At 49.0% G+C, this 21,135-nt stretch overlaps 1 long non-coding RNA gene across 1 annotated transcript; it reads left to right on the top strand.

Annotated features, from left to right (window-relative positions):
• Nucleotides 1-886: 886 nt before the first annotated feature.
• LOC134928753 (uncharacterized) lies at nucleotides 887-16,870 on the top strand. Its single transcript, XR_010177985.1, has 3 exons — nucleotides 887-1,636; nucleotides 11,260-11,333; nucleotides 16,599-16,870. It is a non-coding gene; the product is annotated as an uncharacterized LOC134928753 (long non-coding RNA).
• The last annotated feature ends 4,265 nt before the right edge of the window (nucleotides 16,871-21,135 follow it).

The raw sequence follows: 21,135 nt of genomic DNA, 5'->3' as shown, positions 1-21,135 counted from the left end.
ACTACTAATACTACTACTACAACTAACATCGCAACTCCATCTACAGTTACAGCTGATTCAACAACATACCCTACTACTACTAGTACTACTAATACTACAACTAACATTGCAACTCCATCTACAGTTACAGCTGATTCAACAACATACCCTACTACTACTAGTACTACTACTAGAACTAACATCGCATCTCCATCTACAGTTACAGCTGACCCAACAACATACCCTGCTACTACTAATACTACTACTACAACTAACATCGCAACTCCATCTACAGTTACAGCTGACCCAACAACATACCCTGCTACTACTAATACTACTACTACTACAACTAACATCGCAACTCCATCTACAGTTACAGCTGACCCAACAATATACCCTACTACAGCTAGTACTACTACCACAAATAACATCGCATCTCCATCTACAGTTACAGCTGACCCAACAACATACCCTACTACTACTAGTACTACTACTACAACTAACATCGCAACTCCATCTACAGTTACAGCTGACCCAACAACATACCCTACTACTACTAATATTACTACTACTACAACTAACAATGCAACTCCATCTACAGTTACAGCTGACCCAACAACATACTTTACTACTACTAATACTACTACTACTACAACAACTAACATTGCAACTCCATCTACAGTTACAGCTGATCCAACAACATTCTCTACCACTACTACAACAACTGACTTCGCAACTCCATCTACAATTATAGCTGAGCCAACAACATACTCTACTACTACTAATACTACAACTAACATTGCAACTCCACCTACAATTACAGCTGAGCCAACAACATACTCTATTAATACTAATACTACTACAACTAACATCGAAACTTCATCTACAATTACAGCTGAGCCAACAACACACTCTATTAATACTAATACTACTACAACTAACATCGAAACTTCATCTACAATTACAGCTGAGCCAACAACACACTCTATTAATACTAATACTACTACAACTAACATCGAAACTTCCTCTACAATTACAGCTGAGCCAACAACATACTTTGTTAATACTAATACTACTACAACTAACATCGAAACTTCCCCTACAATTACAGCTGAGCCAAGGACATACACTATTAATACTAATACTACTACAACTAACATTGACACATCATCTACAATTACAGATGAGCCAACAACATACCCTACTACTACTACTACTAGTACTACTACAACTAACTTCAAAACTCCATCTACAATTACAAAAACATACTCTACTACTACTATAACTAACACCACAACATCATCATCATCATCATCATCATCTACTATTACAACAACAACTCAGACCACATCATCTATTTCTCCTGTAATAAATGGGACCATAATTCCAACTTCTCCGATAATAAAAAATGAGACCACAATACCCTCTACATCCACAGTAACTACCTCTCCTTTACCAAGTAGAGCCACAACTCAATCTACTACTGAAATAAGAGCACATGTGAGCACATCATCTTCAGCGACTACTAAGCCAGCATCATCTACCTGGGCCAGCTCAGCTACAACAACTAACAGAGCATTCAGTACTTTAAAACCTGGTAGTACTGGTGGCACCATAAGTACACGATACTCCACCGTCCCTGTATGGAATACAACAGGTAAGTAGTAATTGAACCTACCCCGTGTCTTTTCAGTATAAATTAAGAATTGTTTTGTTACCTTTGCATACTGCAGTTGCAAAATCGCAAATCAGACGATTATCGGCAGACTGCGCATGCGCGAAGGCTAAATTGCGAAAAGCAATTTAGTGAAGTGCGATCGCAATTTGATTGACAGGAAGTGACCGTTGGTGGGTGTTAACATGGCGTTTGTGGGGAGTGGTTGGAAAAACGTAGGTGGATCATGGCCCTTTTCAGGGAGTGTATCTGACGTCAGTTGCAATGGCTTGCGGCTAAACACATGGGAGAGAGCAGTGGGGGGGGTGGTACAGACCTGCTTGGCGGTATAACAGAGGTGCAGCACAGAGGGTAGATGAGTTATCAAGTAACCATATACAGTAAGGGGCCTCATGCAAGTGGTGCCAAAATGACGCACAGTAGGGGGGGGGGGGGTAAGCTGCATGGTCATACCCGTTTAGAATGCTACAGAAGGCTATTTAGATAGATATAAATATATAAATGCTTGCTTGAATCATTTGTATCCAAAATATGTACGGTTGTTACAGTCTGTAGTGTATTTATACAGTTCAGCAAAATCTCGCCAATAGCAGATACACTGACATGCGCAGGTTATATAGGCGCCATTGAGCCTTGTTACCTTTTGGCACGGGACAGCCTATATAGCCTCAGAAAACAGCAGGCAGCTAACCTGTCTATGAGGCATCTGGGGCGGGAGGCATCAAGCATCCTGTCACTCATCGCATGCATTGTGGCATTTATTAACACTGTATGCATGAAGATTTGAGCAAAGGACAGCGCTCCCGGTAAGAGCGGTCCTCTGCAGTGCGGGGACATCCGGATTTGTGACTCAGAAGTCCTCCTGCGCATGCCTCGTATGATGCATGCGCCACGGGCAGGGCAGTCGAGAGGCGGGCTCTTTTCAGGGGGCGTGGCCTAATCACAGGAGGCGTGGTCATGTATCCTTAAAAAATAGTACTGAGAAAAATTGTATTTTAAGAACCTTCATGGCCACACTGCAGCACAGTACACAGCAGAGTATGCTGGGCTGAGGAGAAGAGCTGCAGCTGCTGCTGCCAGGCAAGGGGGAGGTGGCCTGGGCCGCTACTGGACCCTCACTGGGCCGCTCCATCAGACCTTGGCCTGGGTAATTTGTACCCTCTCCCCCCCCTCTCTCGTCACCACTGGCCACAGGGGATGCTGGGAGTGATCTGATTGGATCCCTCTCCGTGCAAAATGCAAATGAAGTCTGTAGGCTTCTAATGGGTTACCCAGGGCTTAAAGTGTTCCTGGAGAGGTGATGGAACTCATTTACCCCCTCACATTAAGCGGAGCCAGGCCTAGTGCCAGTGTTTTCAGCCTCCCCTCCCCACCTGCAAACTGTAAATTAGTGCCCTACTTCCCAAACTTTATAAAGGGGCATTGATCTCACAAAGAAGCAGCGTGGTCATGCAGTAGTTCCCCCAATCCAAATTACACCACACAGAGTAGCACAATCTATTTACCGCATGTAGTGCCCCTGATTCATATTGTACCACATAGTACTGCCCCTTATTCAGGTTACGTCACTCAGTAGTGTCCTTTATTCACATAGCACTACACAATGGTACCCTTTATACAAGTTATGCCACACAGTAGTGCCCATTATATACAATGCCACAGTAGTGCCCTTTATACACAATTCCCAAACTAGTAGTGCCCCTTATACATAATGTCCACAGTTGTAGTGCCCCTTACACATAACGAATGTAGTAGTGCAGCTTATACACAAAATGCCCACAGTACTAGTGCCACTTATATACATAATGCCCACAGTAGTAGTGCCCCTTACATATAATGCCCACAGCAGTACTGTAGTTCCCCTTACACACATCTCTGCCTCTGTCACTCCAGCAGTTCACCTCCTGTGTCCCTCCAGCTACTCCATGCCCTATATCACTACAGCAGCTTCCCCACCTCTCTTGTCCCTCCATTTCCCTCTCACCTTGTCTTCAAGATGCACAGAGCCTGCTCCTCTTCATGGCACTTCAGCAGCGGTGACAGCATGACATCACATTCACTGTGCCGGGAAAGGAAACCATCGGGACCTGAGGAGGGGATGACTGTTGTCCAACAGACACATCGTGTGAGTACAGGAGGGGTGGGCTGTAGATAGAGGAGGATCATGGAGCCACCAGGGCCTGAAGAAGAGGGAGGTAGGAGCCACCAGGACCTGAGGATGGGGGAGGTGGCTGCAGCTCATCAGTAACACTAGCGCCACCTGCATCATCTATTGATGTAGGTGATGGGGCAGGCTTTTCTGTTGGTTTCCCCTAACATTACAGGTGGTGGAACTCCACTACACCACACACCCCCGCCCACACACTTTAACCCCTGGGGTTACTCACCAGGTATAAGCTCCGTATGGTATCCGTATGGCATTCTGCAGCTTGATTCATATGTGAAATGCAACAAATCCTCAGAAAAACTGGTTTGACTGCAAAAATAGCTTTGTTGCACCCAGGCCCGATGAGTTTATCGTTGTGTTATACAAAAGCGCTTTGACCAAATGCATTAGGTCTTGGTATGGGAATAGCTCCATGGCCAAGCGTAAGCTTTTACACGCAGTTGTATCAGCCGCTGAATATGGAAACAGTACGAAGCTGCGCTCCATTGAGGATATTTATGTCAAATGCAGTTTGACGAAGAGTTTTTTAGATGGATTGTAACCCCCCTAATGAGAATGTGCTGCTGTTCTGCCATCAACAGGGCGGTTTAGATGCATCAAGTCACGGACATCTACTGTGTTATTATTCACAGACATTTAGGTTGAAAAATAGTTTTTCCCTCTGTTACTGTATTATAAGAATTAATTTGTGTGTTCTTAGGCCCTCATTCCGAGTTGTTCGCTCGCTAGCTGCTTTTAGCAGCATTGCACACGCTAGGCCACCGCCCTCTGGGAGTGTATCTTAGTTTAGCAGAATTGCGAACGAAAGATTAGCAGAATAGCGAATAGAAATTTCTTAGCAGTTTCTGAGTAGCTCCAGACCTACTCACAGATTGCGATCAGCTCAGCCCGTTTCGTTCCTGGTTCGACGTCACAAATACTCCCTGCGTTCAGCCAGCCACTCTCCCGTTTCTCCAGACACTCCCGCGTTTTATCCTGGCACGCCTGCGTTTTTCCGCACACTCCCAGAAAACGGCCAGTTTCCGCCCAGAAACAACCACTTCCTGTCAATCACACTACGATCAGCAGAACGATGAAAATTCTTCGTTCGGATGTCAGTAAATCTACAAAATTTTGAGCTAAAATACTTAGCGCATGCGCACTGCGTACCATGCGCATGCGCATTTTCGCCTTAATGGCTCCGTTGCGAAAATCGGCAACGAGCGAACAACTCGGAATGACCCCCAAAGGTCGTTATTAGGTCAGAACTTGTATCGGGATTACGGGATTATATGGAGAGGAATCAGAAGAAGAAACAGATGAGTAATGTAATTCGCCCTAAAAACGTCCAAAAATGTTGCAACTGAATATGATTAAATCTAATAATAATAATAATAATAATAATAATAATAAAAATATTGCTCTTTAAGATCTATATGAGTAAATGCCATACTGTGGAACACGTTCTGGCTTTCTCACTTGCACTGATTACTATTATGGGACACATATTACTTTTTGATTTTGATTTGCACCAACGCCATACAGTGGGGATCGAAAGTTTGGGCACCCCAGGCAGAAATTCATTTTAATGTGCAAAAAGAAGCCAAGGAAAGATGGAAAAATCTCCAAAAGGCATCAAATTACAGATTAGGCATTCTTATAACATGTCAAAAAAACTTTGATTTTATTTCCATCATTTACACAATCAAAAAAACAGAAAAAAAAATGACATCTGCAAAAGTTTGGGCACCCTGCAGAGTTAATACCTCGTACTGCCCCCTTTGTACAGCTGAGACCTGGCAGTGCCATCGATTGTTCTCAATCTTCGCCTGGAAAGACTTGGTGATGTCAATCTCAAAGGTTTTAAAAGCCCAGACTCTTCTGACCTTGCTCCAACAATCAGCACCATGGGTTCCTCTAAGCAGTTGTGTAGAACACTGAATCTGAAAATAGTTGACGCTCACAAAGTGGGAGAAGGCTATAAGAAGATAGCAAAGCGTTATCAGATGCCCATATCCTCTGTTCGGAATGTAATTAAGAAATGGCAGTCATTAGGAACAGTGGAAGTTAAAGCAAGATCTGTAAGACCAAATATCAGACAGAACAGCTCGCAGGATTGTGAGAAAAGCAAGTCAAAATCCACGTTTGACTGCACGATCCCTCCAGGAAGATCTGGCAGACACTGGAGTTGTGGTACACACTATTCCACTATAAAGAGATACTTGTACAAATATGGTCTTCATGGAAGAGTCATCAGAAGAAAACCTCTTCTACGTCCTCACCACAAAAATCAGCATTTGAAGTTTGCAAATGAACATATAGACAAGCCTGATGCATTTTGGAATAAAGGTGGTCATTCCGAGTTGTTCGCTCAGTAAATCGCAGCGATTTTCCGCTTAGTGCGCATGCGCAATGTTCGCACTGCGACTGTGCCAAGTAAATTTGCTAAGAACTTTGGTATTTTACTCACGGCTTTTTCTTCGTTCAGGCGATCGTTGTGTGATTGACAGGAAGTGGGTGTTTCTGGGCGGAAACAGGCCGTTTTATGGGCGTGTGGGAAAAAACGCTACAGTTTCTGGGAAAAACGCGGGAGTGGCTGAAGAAACGGAGGAGTGTCTGGGCGAACGCTGGGTGTGTTTATGACGTCAAACCAGGAACGACAAGCACTGAACTGATCGCAGATGCCGAGTAAGTCTGGAGCTACTCAGAAACTGCACAGAGATGTCTTTTCGCAATATTGCAAATCTTTCGTTCGCAATTTTAAGAAGCTAAGATTCACTCCCAGTAGGCGGCGGCTTAGCGTGTGCAAAGCTGCTAAAAGCAGCTTGCGAGTGAACAACTCGGAATGACCACCAAAGTTCTGTGGACCGATGAGGTTAAAATAGAACTTTTTGGCCGGAATGAGCAAAGGTACGTTTGGAGAAGGAAGGACACACAATTTAATGAAAAGAACCTCCGTCCAACTATTAAGCATGGGGGTGGATCAAACATGCTTTGGGGTTGTATTGCAGGCAGTGGCACAGGGAACATTTCACGAGTAGAAGGAAAAATGGATTCAATAAGATTCCAGCAAATTTTGGACGCTAACTTGATGCCATCTGTGAAAAAGCTGAATTTAAAAAGAGGCTGGCTCCTACAAATGGATAATGATCCTAAACACACCTCAAAATCCACGGTGGATTACATCAAGAGGCGTAAACTGAAGGTTTTGCCATGGCCTTCACAATCTCCTGACCTCAACATAATTGAAAATCTATGGATAGACATTAAAAGAGCAGTGCGTCACAGACAGCCCAGGAATCTCAAAGAACTGGAAGACTTTTGTAAGGAAGAATGGGCGAAGATACCTCAAACAAGAATTGAAAGACTCTTGGCTGGCTACAAAAAGCGTTTACAAGCTGTGATACTTGCCAAAGGAGGCAGTACAAGGTATTAACTCTGCAGGGTGCCCAAACTTTTGCAGACGCCATTTTTTGTTTTCTGTTCTTTTGAAAGTGTAAATGATGGAAATAAAATCAAACTTTTTTTGACATGTTATAAGAATGTCTAATCTGTAATTTGAAGCCCTTTGGAGATTTTTCCATCTTTCCTTGGCTTCTTTTTGCACATTAAAATGAATTTTTGCCCGGGGTGCCCAAACTTTCGGTCCCCACTGTATATGTATGGAGTTTGTATGTTCTCCCCATGGTGTGTGCTTTCCTTTGGGTTTTGATTTGCACCAAGATCATATTTGTGTGTAGTTTGCATGTTCTCCCATTTTACGTGGGTTAACTGGCGTCTGGCACACTTGTACCCTAGCGCGTAAGTAGCCATTCGGCTGGGCATATGGACCCTGATTCAGATGTGGACGTAATTTTTACGCAAGTGGGGCGATTGTTATCCATTGCACGTGCCCTAAAGCTGCCTCGCGCACACGCATCTATTGATTTGTGTTGCCGCTCGCACAGAGGAATCACTCGCAGAGTGAGTGACGGATAGCCAGCGTTTGGTGAAGGTAACGGGGGGGTCGGCCAGGTGAACGTGGACTGCTGGAACACTTTCATGGGCGGGCATAACTTAGCCCGTGCGATCTCCCTGGCAGCATGAGAGCTCTCTGCGTTTGAGCCGCAGAATGTGAAACAGGTCAGAGTCACTCAGAGGCTGCACGACTGCCTGGATCTGCGTTCATGTTACCAATGTTTACCAATGCTGTTGTTCGTCGCCGGACGGATACGAAAAGGCACCAGTGGGCGGCCCTACGCTCAGGTAAGCTTTGGAAACAGCAGATATATCAGTGCATCATGCTGTGTGTACAGGTGGTCAGCCATACACTTGCTGCAGAGGCCATCCGTGACTGACATCAAATCTGGACCGAGCAGCATCAGGGACAAGTGTGAGTATGAGTGTGTGTGAATTGTTTATTAACCACTTGCCTGCCAAGTCCCTCTGCCTCCCTGCACTCTCCACCTTCAGCGGCTACAGACAACGGCAGCCGCTGGGGAGTATAAAGGAACACTCCCAAGATTACCCCAAGACCACCCCTGTGTACCTGGAGGCTGCAATGGTCGCAATGTTCCGATGGTCGTGATGTTCCCGATCGATGTTTCAATGTTTTGGGGAAGGGGGATATTTTATTAAAAAAAGATTTTGTTTCTTTTTTTTTTTTTTTACTAAAATCATTTGGGATCGGGTTAAATTCATGTTCTTCACCTAGTTCACTCTTAAAAAAACCCCGACAATTTCGGAGCGGTTTTTGGCTAAATGAATCGTCGGTTAAGTGGTTAAAGTCATACTGTCATGGTGTGTGTGTCATGTCTTTATTTAGATATTTATTTTACAGGGGGACCATAGTTTCCAGTGGGCCATTAATACCCTGTATGCTGGTACTTGTGGTTCCCCCGAGTACCAGCATGCGGAGAGGGCTCTGTAGTCCTCCTGTAAATACAATATTATTCTACCTTTAACTGAATGCTATCAACCCGGCATCCACCATCCAGGGGTGCCGGAGATAGCTCCAGACTTCAGCCCAGGCCTTAAGTGCCCTGGAGAGGGGAGACCTCTTTATTGGAGGACCCCACTTCCCTAGGAATCCCTGCCCTGGGCTGACTAGTAGGGGGTGTTAATGCTTTGACTGGGGTGACCCCAACAAGCGTGTTCCCTGCCAATGGAATTACCCTCCCCCCACCCCCACCATCCCCCGCTAGTAATAGCCTGGTGCTGGTTGTTGAAATACAGGGGACGCTTACGCATTTTACTCCCGTATATCCAGAACCAGGACTGGCTCACAGAGCTGGCGCTGGTTTTCCTTTCAGGGGGACCACACGCCGTCTAAAAAATGTTTTAACTCTTTATTTTACTTACAACACATAAGCTTCGCACCAAACACGGGTATAAATGTATGAAGCAGTGATAAGAGCGGAGAAGTGAGCCAGTGGAGAAGTTGCCCATGGCAACCAATCAGCATTGACGTAACATTTATAATTTGCATACTATAAAATTATACAAAGGAGCTGATTGGTTGCCATGGGCAACTTCTCCACTGGCTCACTTCTCCACTCTTATCACTGCTTCATACATTTACCCCATTATGCTCTATTGCAGCTCAATTCGCACCTCACACCACTTCACAAATCGACTTAATACACCATCAAAAGACAATACACCATCCAAAAAGACTGTTAGTAAATGTGCAATTTGCAGTGCCGGAATGACGATAAGGGGTGATCAAGGGCCCTCATTCCGAGTCGTTCGCTCGGTATTTTTCATCACATCGCAGTGAAATTCCGCTTAGTGCGCATGCGCAATATTCGCACTGCGACTGCGCCAAGTATCTTTGCTATGAAGATAGTATTTTTACTCACGGCTTTTTCATCGCTCCGGCGATCGTAATGTGATTGACAGGAAATGGGTGTTACTGGGCGGAAACAGGCCGTTTTATGGGAGTGTGGCTGAAAACGCTACCGTTTCCGGAAAAAACGCAGGAGTGGCCGGAGAAACGGGGGAGTGGTTGGGCGAACGCTGGGTGTGTTTGTGACGTCAAACCAGGAACGACAAGCACTGAACTGATCGCACAGGCAGAGTAAGTCTGGAGCTACTCTAAAACTGCTAAGTAGTTTGTGAGCGCAATATTGCGAATACATCGGTCGCAATTTTAAGATGCTAAGATACACTCCCAGTAGGCGGCGGCTTAGCGTGTGTAACTCTGCTAAATTCGCCTTGCGACCGATCAACTCGGAATGAGGGCAAAGGTTCGCACCCATAAGCGATTATTAGTAACTTTCCCCGCTGTTGTCCGTTATATGGCATCATCAGCATCTTATGGGTATATTTCCTAAAAACTGATTTACACCGATTTTCTGTATTTCCACCATTTTTTTATTATTATTTTTGTAGATTTTGCAAATCGGAGATTTACTAAAGGCACAGATCTTGTGAAAAATCATCTAGCGGTATAAACAGATCATTGGCACTTTCTCATAAAAGCAATTGACAGTCAGGCGCCATTTGTGACAAATCCAAATGACATGGTTTTAGCTGTTTTTATACATTTTTAAAGAAATCAAGAAACACTTGAGGCTTTGCGCACAACTGTAAAAAAAAAAAAAGGGACCCAACCATGTGGTTCATTGTGGCCTCATTCTGAGAAGGACGCACATTGCTGCTGCGTCTGTACATTCCCCACCCCCTAGCGGTGAAAGACTGCAGCTTAGGGCGCACTGCGTGCAATGACGCAGGAATTGTTCTGCACAAGTACAGGTGCCCCACCATTGGAGATTTCCGCAGACCATCGCAGGCACCCCATCATCGGAGATGAATGCAAACCAGAATTAGAGGAACCACAGCAGCTTCTTGCATGTGGTATGTTTTGTCCAATAGAAAATCAGCAGGAAGTGGTAGTCAATTTTTTTTAGCAATTTTTGTCAGATTTTCATCTATTTGCCGCTGGACAATGTACAGCTTAAATACTGTAACACTAACCCTCCCCAGTGGTGCCCCCCCCCCCCCCCCCCCCCCCCCCGCCCCCCCAACAAACAGCCTAACCCTCCCCGGTGGTGCCTAAACCTACCTCTCCCTCCCTGTGGCCTAACCTTAAAAGTACTCGGAATACTTACAATACGTTCGGAATGTTGGGTGTCAGAATTCCAGCGTCAGCATTTCCACTGATGTCAGAATTCTGGCGCTCGTAATCTGGCTACGTGTTGGGATTCTGGCGCCAGGATTTCAATGGCCGGCAACCCAACGGCCTGCATCCTGAACGTATCCCAGTGTTTAGCAGATGAGTGATGCGTGTTACATTGCAGGTGGATTAGAATTAGGTGCAACATTGGTGCAGTTTCACGTACTGTATATAGGCCCTGAATGGTATATAGAAATTCATATAATGGTTTGTAATCTATACCAATATAGAGAGATACACGGTGAGTGTAATTTACTGCACATTAATATGATAATATTATATCCTGTCTCTTATCTTTCTCAGGCACCGTTGTGTGGAGTGTCACCATGAAAAGCTCCCTGCCCCCAGCCACAAGTATGGATCTCCTCATAATGGAGGTAATGTGTGCCCATTATATCGCCCATGAGAATATGCGCTCTTCATGTTGGAAGAAGGGGGTATATTTATAAATAAAAAGGAAAAAAAACGAAATTATTCCAGTGTTAGGTAAAGAAATAAACTCCAGAAATTACAGCACAAACGCATACAGCATAATATTACAGTCCTGCTTTGTAGTCATAGGCAGCCCCCAACCCTCGAAAAAAGTGCCAGGACAGAGGTGACAGGGACAGTACTGAGATGAAAGGGAAAGTCCATTGGGGCCAGGGCAGACTAAGACAGAGGGGACAGGCACAGGACAGAGGTGACAGGGCCAGGACGGAACAGAGGGCCAGGAAAGATGGGTGACAGTACCAGTAGCGGATCTTGCCACGGGCGCCGCCTTCCGGAGGGCGCCGCACCATGGCAAGATCCGCTGCTGCGCCCCCCGCTGCCGCTGCCCGCTGTCCCGCTGTGAAGGGAAACTAGACGCTACGCGTCTAGTTTCCCTTCCTGGAGAGGACCTTAACTGTAATGATGTGCGGTGCGCGTTGACGTCATCGCGCACCGCACAGCAAAGGTCCTCTCCACGAAGGGAACTAGACGCGTAGCGTCTAGTTTTCCTTCGTGGAGAGGACCTTTGCTGTGCGGTGCGCGATGACGTCATCGCGCACCGCACATTATTACAGCGGTGCTACTACTGTACAGGGGGCTAGCTGACCACGCCCCCTGTATGAAGCCACGCCCCCTATTGCCGCCCGGGGCACAACAAGACTCTGAACCGGCCCTGGACAGGACCACGACAGAGGGGACAGGGAGAGTACAGTGATGACAGGGCCATGACAGAAAAGAGGGGACAGGAGAGAAGAGTGTCAGGGCCAGGACAGACCAGAGGGTACAGGAGAGAGGGGTCTCAGGAAAAGGACAGAGGTGACAGGGCCAATACAGCGATGACAGGTACAGTCCAGTGGAGAAGAACAAAAATGACAGGACCAAGATAGAGACCAAAGATTGAGGTGACAGGGACAAGAGAGAGGTGATAGGACCTGGACAGAGGGGAAGGGGACAGGGCAGGGGTGACATGGGCAAAACCAGGACAGAGGTACCAGGACAGAACTGAAGGGATAAGAGAGAGGGTTAACAGAGACAGGTCAGAGTTAGCAGGGTCAGGACAGGGACAGGGGTGGCAGGGACTGGACAGAGGAGACAGAACGGAAGGGTCAGCAGAGAGAGATGACAAGGCCAGCAGCACAGAGGTGACAGGGATAGGACAGGGGTGACAGCGACAGGAAAGAGGGGAGACAGGGCCAGCACAGAGGTGGCAGGAATGGGACAGTACAGGGGTAGGAAAGAGGGGTGACAGGGACTGGACAGAGAGGACAGGGACAGAACAGAAGTGTTAGCTGAGAGAGAAGACAGGGCCAGTAAGAGGTGACAAGGACAGGACAGGGGTGACAGGAAAGAGGGGAGACAGGGCCGGCACAGAGGTGACAGGGATGGGAAAGGACAGGTTGACAGAGACGGGACAGGCGTGATCTCCCAGCACAGAGGTGACAGGTACAGGACAAGGGTGACAGGAGAGGGTAGGCAGGGCAAGCACATAGGTGGCAGGGATAGGACAGGGGTGAGAGGGACAGGAGAGAGGGGAGACAGGGCCGGCACAGAGGTGGCAGGGATAGGACAGGGGTGAGAGGGACAGGAGAGAGGGGAGACAGGGCCAGCACAGAGGTGGCAGGGATAGGACAGGGGTGAGAGGGACAGGAGAGAGGGGAGACAGGGCCAGCACAGAGGTGGCAGGGATAGGACAGGGGTGAGAGGGACAGGAGAGAGGGGAGAGAGGGCCGGCACAGAGGTGGCAGGGATAGGACAGGGGTGAGAGGGACAGGAGAGAGGGGAGACAGGGCCAGCACAGAGGTGGCAGGGATAGGACAGGGGTGAGGACAGGAGAGAGGGGAGACAGGGCCAGCACATAGGTGGCAGGGATAGGACAGGGGTGAGAGGGACAGGAGAGAGGGGAGACAGGGCCGGCACAGAGGTGGCAGGGATAGGACAGGGGTGAGAGGGACAGGAGAGAGGGGAGACAGGGCCAGCACAGAGGTGACAGGGATAGGACAGGGGTGAGAGGGACAGGAGAGAGGGGAGACAGGGCCAGCACAGAGGTGACAGGGATAGGACAGGGGTGAGAGGGACAGGAGAGAGGGGAGACAGGGCCAGCACAGAGGTGGCAGGGATAGGACAGGGGTGAGAGGGACAGGAGAGAGGGGAGACAGGGACTGCACATAGGTGGCAGGGATAGGACAGGGGTGAGAGGGACAGGAGAGAGGGGAGACAGGGCCAGCACAGAGGTGACAGGATAGGACAGGGGTGAGAGGGACAGGAGAGAGGGGAGACAGGGCCAGCACAGAGTGGCAGGGATAGGACAGGGGTGAGAGGGACAGGAGAGAGGGGAGACAGGGCCGGCACAGAGGTGGCAGGGATAGGACAGGGGTGAGAGGGACAGGAGAGAGGGGAGACAGGGCCGGCACAGAGGTGGCAGGGATAGGACAGGGGTGAGAGGGACAGGAGAGAGGGGAGACAGGGCCAGCACAGAGGTGGCAGGGATAGGACAGGAGAGAGGGGAGACAGGGCCGGCACAGAGGTGACAGGGATAGGACAGGGGTGAGGACAGGAGAGAGGGGAGACAGGGCCAGCACAGAGGTGGCAGGGATAGGACAGGGGTGAGAGGGACAGGAGAGAGGGGAGACAGGGCCGGCACAGAGGTGGCAGGGATAGGACAGGGGTGAGAGGGACAGGAGAGAGGGGAGACAGGGCCAGCACAGAGGTGGCAGGGATAGGACAGGGGTGAGGACAGGAGAGAGGGGAGAGACAGGGCCAGCACAGAGGTGGCAGGGATAGGACAGGGGTGAGAGGGACAGGAGAGAGGAGAGACAGGGCCGGCACAGAGGTGGCAGGGATAGGACAGGGGTGAGAGGGACAGGAGAGAGGGGAGACAGGGCCAGCACATAGGTGGCAGGGATAGGACAGGGGTGAGAGGGACAGGAGAGAGGGGAGACAGGGCCAGCACAGAGGTGGCAGGGATAGGACAGGGGTGAGAGGGACAGGAGAGAGGGGAGACAGGGCCGGCACATAGGTGGCAGGGATAGGACAGGGGTGAGAGGGACAGGAGAGAGGGGAGACAGGGCCGGCACAGAGGTGACAGGGATAGGACAGGGGTGAGAGGGACAGGAGAGAGGGGAGACAGGGCCAGCACAGAGGTGGCAGGGATAGGACAGGGGTGAGAGGGACAGGAGAGAGGGGAGACAGGGCCGGCACATAGGTGGCAGGGATAGGATAGGGGTGAGAGGGACAGGAGAGAGGGGAGACAGGGCCGGCACAGAGGTGGCAGGGATAGGACAGGGGTGAGAGGGACAGGAGAGAGGGGAGACAGGGCCAGCACAGAGGTGGCAGGGATAGGACAGGGGTGAGAGGGACAGGAGAGAGGGGAGACAGGGCCAGCACAGAGGTGGCAGGGATAGGACAGGGGTGAGAGGGACAGGAGAGAGGGAAGAGAGGGCCGGCACAGAGGTGGCAGGGATAGGACAGGGGTGAGAGGGACAGGAGAGAGGGGAGACAGGGCCAGCACAGAGGTGGCAGGGATAGGACAGGGGTGAGAGGGACAGGAGAGAGGGGAGACAGGGCCAGCACAGAGGTGGCAGGGATAGGACAGGGGTGAGGACAGGAGAGAGGGGAGACAGGGCCAGCACATAGGTGGCAGGGATAGGACATGGGTGAGAGGGACAGGAGAGAGGGGAGACAGGGCCGGCACAGAGGTGGCAGGGATAGGACAGGGGTGAGAGGGACAGGAGAGAGGGGAGACAGGGCCAGCACAGAGGTGACAGGGATAGGACAGGGGTGAGAGGGACAGGAGAGAGGGGAGACAGGGCCAGCACAGAGGTGACAGGGATAGGACAGGGGTGAGAGGGACAGGAGAGAGGGGAGACAGGGCCAGCACAGAGGTGGCAGGGATAGGACAGGGGTGAGAGGGACAGGAGAGAGGGGAGACAGAGACTGCACATAGGTGGCAGGGATAGGACAGGGGTGAGAGGGACAGGAGAGAGGGGAGACAGGGCCAGCACAGAGGTGACAGGGATAGGACAGGGGTGAGAGGGACAGGAGAGAGGGGAGACAGGGCCAGCACAGAGGTGGCAGGGATAGGACAGGGGTGAGAGGGACAGGAGAGAGGGGAGACAGGGCCGGCACAGAGGTGACAGGGATAGGACAGGGGTGAGGACAGGAGAGAGGGGAGACAGGGCCAGCACAGAGGTGGCAGGGATAGGACAGGGGTGAGAGGGACAGGAGAGAGGGGAGACAGGGCCGGCACAGAGGTGGCAGGGATAGGACAGGGGTGAGAGGGGACAGGAGAGAGGGGAGACAGGGCCAGCACAGAGGTGGCAGGGATAGGACAGGGGTGAGGACAGGAGAGAGGGGAGACAGGGCCAGCACAGAGGTGGCAGGGATAGGACAGGGGTGAGAGGGACAGGAGAGAGGGGAGACACATTATGCCACACACCGTAATGCCTTACATATTATGCCAGACACTATAACACCCATAACACATTATGCCACACACCGTAATGCCTTACATATTATGCCAGACACTATAACACCCATAACACATTATGCCACACACCGTAATGCCTTACATATTATGCCAGACACTATAACACCCATAACACATTATGCCACACACCGTAATACCTTACATATTATGCCAGACACTGTAACACCCATTACACATTATGCCACACACCGTAATGCCTTACATATTATGCTACACAGTTATTCCACTGACGCCATTTTATCTCCCACACACAAAAACGCCCCTTATAAATTATGCCCCAATGGTGGGCTGGTGGTACTGAGTACCACCACCATATTTCTTAATGGTACTCCGTACCACCCCGTACCACCCTACTTTCAGCACTGCATCTCTGCAAAATCTCTGTTGAGTTGACTGTCCTTGGGTTCTGCGCTAATAACGGGATGTGGATGTATTTCGATGAAGCATATTTGTAGACGCATTTCAGTCAGCATAAAACAAGGCTTCAAACACACAAAGCGAAACTTATCCAACAACTGCCCAATGTCTCCTTTCCTGATGATGATGGTGAAAGAAGAGACGTGACTGAGCAGTAACGGCTCCAGTCTCACTGCGAGACAGACTCAGGCCATTATATAAGCTTGCGGGTGACATTTGTGTTCTATAAATACGTCTAATGGTTTGTTTTTACTCCTTTATCCGGCAGACGTGTGTAATGCTCTACACGGAGCTCCACAGAAAAGATATCATACTGACATATGGAAAAAGCAGGACGTCAGTGCAATGTACGTCAGTCCTTGGGATCAGATCGTAGTCTGGACCCTTATATACCCCTCAGGAGCACACAGTGTGAAACCTCTTGGACTGTAATATTGAATTATTGGATTTCTATAGAGCGTTAAATGTCTATGTGAATTCCTGAAGTAACTTTAAAACAGACCTCTGTGTTATTTACTGTTCTGTTGAGGTTACCAGTATACTGATATTTTATTACTACTTTATTATAAAGGCAAATGTATGACTGTATAATACATGTATCAGACTTTATATACTTTGGCCAGCTGCAGGCGGAGTCAGCATGAGCTATCAGCTATAAAAAGGGGAGGAGTCAGCATGAGCCACTACCTGTAAAAAGGGGAGGGGACCAGATACAAAAATGGGAGGGGTCAGCATATGCTGCTAGCTTTTAAAAGGGGAGGAGTCAGCATGAGTCAATATCTCTAGAAAGGGGAGGAGCCTGCAAGAGCCACTAGCTATAAAAAGGGGAGGGGTCAGCATGAGCCACTAGGAGTGATGGCAAATCTGGAGGCGCAGTCACCGCAAGTGACACACTGTGGGTGGAGAGACCAGACTAAGGAGAGAACCACTCAGAGAGGAGGACTGTACAGTATTCTTAGGCCAGGTACGCACGAAAATGACCTGCATATTATAGAGCTGATCCAGCATCCCTAAAACACTACTCATGTGCAGTATACAATCACTGGCTGGTGAACTGTATGAAACCCCACTCTGCACAAGCTCCGCTCCATCACCAGTGTACATGTAAAAGTGAGTACGGCTGTAACTGATATATATATATATCAACAAACCAACACCACTGGTTAAGTAAATGAGTCATCTGCTGGTGTGTTCCTACTGTATATAACTGCAATATCAACACCTTGCAAACACATCATTTCCAAAAGGCTAAGGGACAGAGGCACTCAGTCACTCAAACACACAAGCCACCAGGGTGCTCAAAGCAGCACATAGACGCCATCTTAAGCACATGTGTAGTGCAGACTGCCACAGAGCACAGAGTGAAGACATCACAGTGCTTCCAGTGCAGTGTTTTAGCAGAGACAATGATTAGTGTACAGAAGCTGCATCGTTATGTTGGTTAGCAGCATAAATGTATCAAGCTAAAAGGTGCAGAAAATTATATATCATGGAAGCTTTCTATGGAAATGCAATTGAAGCGTAAAAGATTGTGGCAGGTTGCAATAGATCCTGGTGGAGATCCAAACCAAGATGATGTAGAGAGGGCCATGGGAACTATTGGTTTAAGTGTGGAGCAATATATGTACTCTATTATACATGGGAAGATGTCAGCAAAAGACATGTGGACAGCACTACAGGCAGCATACCAAGATGGAGGTCTCATGAGGAGAATACATTTAAGATGTGTATTGTATAACAGAAAATTGAGTCAATGCAGCAGTATGAGTGATTACATAGACATAATGGTGTCTGTTTCTCAGCAACTAACGTCTGTTGGAGACATGATGAAGACATTGCTACAGTGATGTTGCAAAACGCGATGGCTGAGTTTGGCTTCCTAGTTGTGGCGTTGGAAGCAAACACATCACAGACACAGTCAGTGCAAAATTACTACAGCTCCAAGAACGTGTGCCCTGTGAATCATTGCATACAAAAAGTTAAAAATTCTGAATATTTAAGTTCAAGTACTATCATTATCACAGGATAGATCATAAAACATTTGAGTGCAAGCAGAAAAATGTGAATCTTATGCAAAGCAAGCAATGCAGTGGCAAAAATAAGGCTGCCCTGAGTGTTACAGACAGTTACAGCAAAGATTGCTAGTATATAGATTTGGGTGCTACAAGACATTTCAGCTGCAGTAATAAGTGGTTCACCATGTTAACCAAATGTGACCCTTTTACAATGAATGGGTTTGGCAACCTAACAAAACACATCACATTGCAGTCATACATGCAGTCATCCACCCCTCCCAGCCACTATACATTGGTAATGTGCCCCGGATACACATAGCTGAAGTTCATGCAACTCAGACATTCAACTCCCCCACTGCTCTTTTCCTAACTGTCATTTATCTAGCACAGCATTCGACATGACAGCTATAAGCTGATTGGTTACTTTGGGCAACTGCTAAACTGAGCTCTTTCCAAGGCTTGATACATCTCCCCCAGGAATCAGCAAGACTGACCTCCGGGAGGCTGTGCCCATGGAATACCTACTGAAAGCACCACCGCAAGCCGCAGCTGCATTGTCAGTCACAGAACAAGCCATATATACCCGCCCGCTACAAACTGTACTATAGCTTCCATCCTCAGAAAAACAGACACTGAACTAAAGGATTCTGCAGCAGCTTGTCATGTAGGTCCCACTGAAGCTGTGAGTGTGGAGCCCTTGCAGAGACAGGGTACGTGGTGCCTATTGCTCCAGCGCGTGGACCCTGGGAGGCTGTAAGTTTGTGCTGCTGACTTCCCCTTCCTTCCTGACTGGATTCCATCCCACCTGGGACCGTGGCTGCATCTCTCCCCGACTCCCTAGCTGGTGCCCCCATCCCTTTGTCACCCAGGGCACGTGCCCCATCAGCCTCCCTCTAGCTACACTCCTGACAAGCACACTTTTTCATAGAGGTGTGAGGCTACTAATATAGACCCGTTAATGGTAGCATAGACACATCCAGTTCCTGTATATAAATGTGTATCATATATTTGATTCTGAGGGGAAGATATACTAAGCTTCGCAAAGAAATAAAGTGGAGAAAGATAAAGTAATAGCCAATCAGCTCCTAACTGTCATGTAAAAGCTGTGTTTGAAAAATGATTGGTTGGTCTCACTCCACTTTATCTCTGTTCAAGGCTTAGTACATCTGCCGGGTGTAGTATGGTATGCCGGCGTCCGGGCTCCCAGCGACCAGCATACCAGCGCCGGGAGCCCGACCGCCGGCATACCGACAGCGTGGCGAGCGCAAATGAGCCCCTTGCGGCTCACTGCGGGCACGGTGGCTAAATTTCTAAATAATCCTTTATTTTATACGTTTGCTAAGCGTGTCTTTATGTAATCATTTTCCATTGATCCTTGGTGAATAGTGGGTGCAGAGGGTGCCACTACTATGGGGCCCAGAGGACTAGCGGGCCCGGACCCAGGTCATAGAGTTCCCAGTATTAGCTGCTAAGCAATGCGGTCCGGCATGTGTCAGGTATCAGGTATGGTGCTATGACGTGGAGGGCTGTCGTATGTTAGAGTGCAGAGGACGCATGTACTGTATACTAAATAAACAGTTCAGCTGTGATTACCATGATAACAAAGGTGAGCAGTGGAATGCTGCCGGGGTGGTTGGGAAAGTAGAGAGGACAGACAAACCTGATTCAGAGGCAGAAAGTGCCCTCTATCATGTGACCTGCGACTCTCTCTTGTGCAAACGTGTGAAAATCAAAGGGGGTAAACTTAGCACAGCTACAATCATCTTCCCTGACATGCGGGGGGACGCCCAGCACAGGGCTAATCCGTCCCGCATGTCAGTCTGCCCCCCCTCACCCCCCGCACAAATACAAAAGCATCGCACAGCGGCTGGCCGGGAGTTGGTCATCGCTGCCCCTGGCCGCAGCGGCTGCATGTGACATCACGTAGCCACTGCGGCCCGCACGGTCCGGCCACGCCTGCGTTGGCCGGACCGCACCCCCATAACGGCGACCAAACGTCACCGTACCGCCCCCTCCCACCCAGCAACCGCCTCTGCCTGTAAATCAGGCAGAGGCAATCGCTGGGGAACGACGGCCCTCGGCCGTCTGGCATGCGATAAACTGCAGCGAGTAATCGGGTCGGAATGACCCCCAAAATACATTCTCTTTTACGTTGCATTTAGGACCTCATTCAGCGATAGACGCAGATCTTTCTTCCCGCAGCAAGATCTGCGTCCATCTACCGCCATGTTGGGGGTGGTCCAGCATATGTGTTGTGTGGCCTCACGATGTGTCTGCAATTAAATTGTGGGTGCATCGATTTAAGGTTGAACCCCTGCCGGGTGCGCAGACCCTCTGAATGCAGCCGACGCATACGTTATTCCTCTGCGCAGTGAGGTGTCGCATGTGAGTGAATAGATTTAAACTGCCGAGATTCCTGCCACAGAACCACAGCATAGCTAGCAATACCGATGTTGCCATAGCCATCTTTGCTGCGATGTGGCGTGCTGCATGGTGCGCCAGGCTATGACTGTTTGCAGCTGGCAATCGCAAATTAACGGAGCAACCGCTAGCTGTGATGGCACAGCCTGCCACGCAGCGTGCCGCAGCACCGTAAGATGAGCATGGATTCCTCTGTAGCTCAGTCCTGTCGCTAGACATCACTACCTCCCCACTTTGCCGTCGCTGCTGGCGCCAGAGTATGTGTGTTTTGTTTTGGGACTGAGAACAATACGGAAACCATTTACAAAGTCCCCCCCCCCCCCCCCCCCCCATTGTCTCATCAGAAGAGGATTAACCAGTCTTCCTCCC

This window comes from Pseudophryne corroboree, chromosome 5 (assembly GCF_028390025.1).
Source record: "Pseudophryne corroboree isolate aPseCor3 chromosome 5, aPseCor3.hap2, whole genome shotgun sequence".
NCBI classification, from domain to species: Eukaryota; Metazoa; Chordata; class Amphibia; order Anura; family Myobatrachidae; genus Pseudophryne; species Pseudophryne corroboree.
Note: the sequence above shows the minus strand (reverse complement) of the source record. Positions and strands in the feature narration are given on the sequence as shown.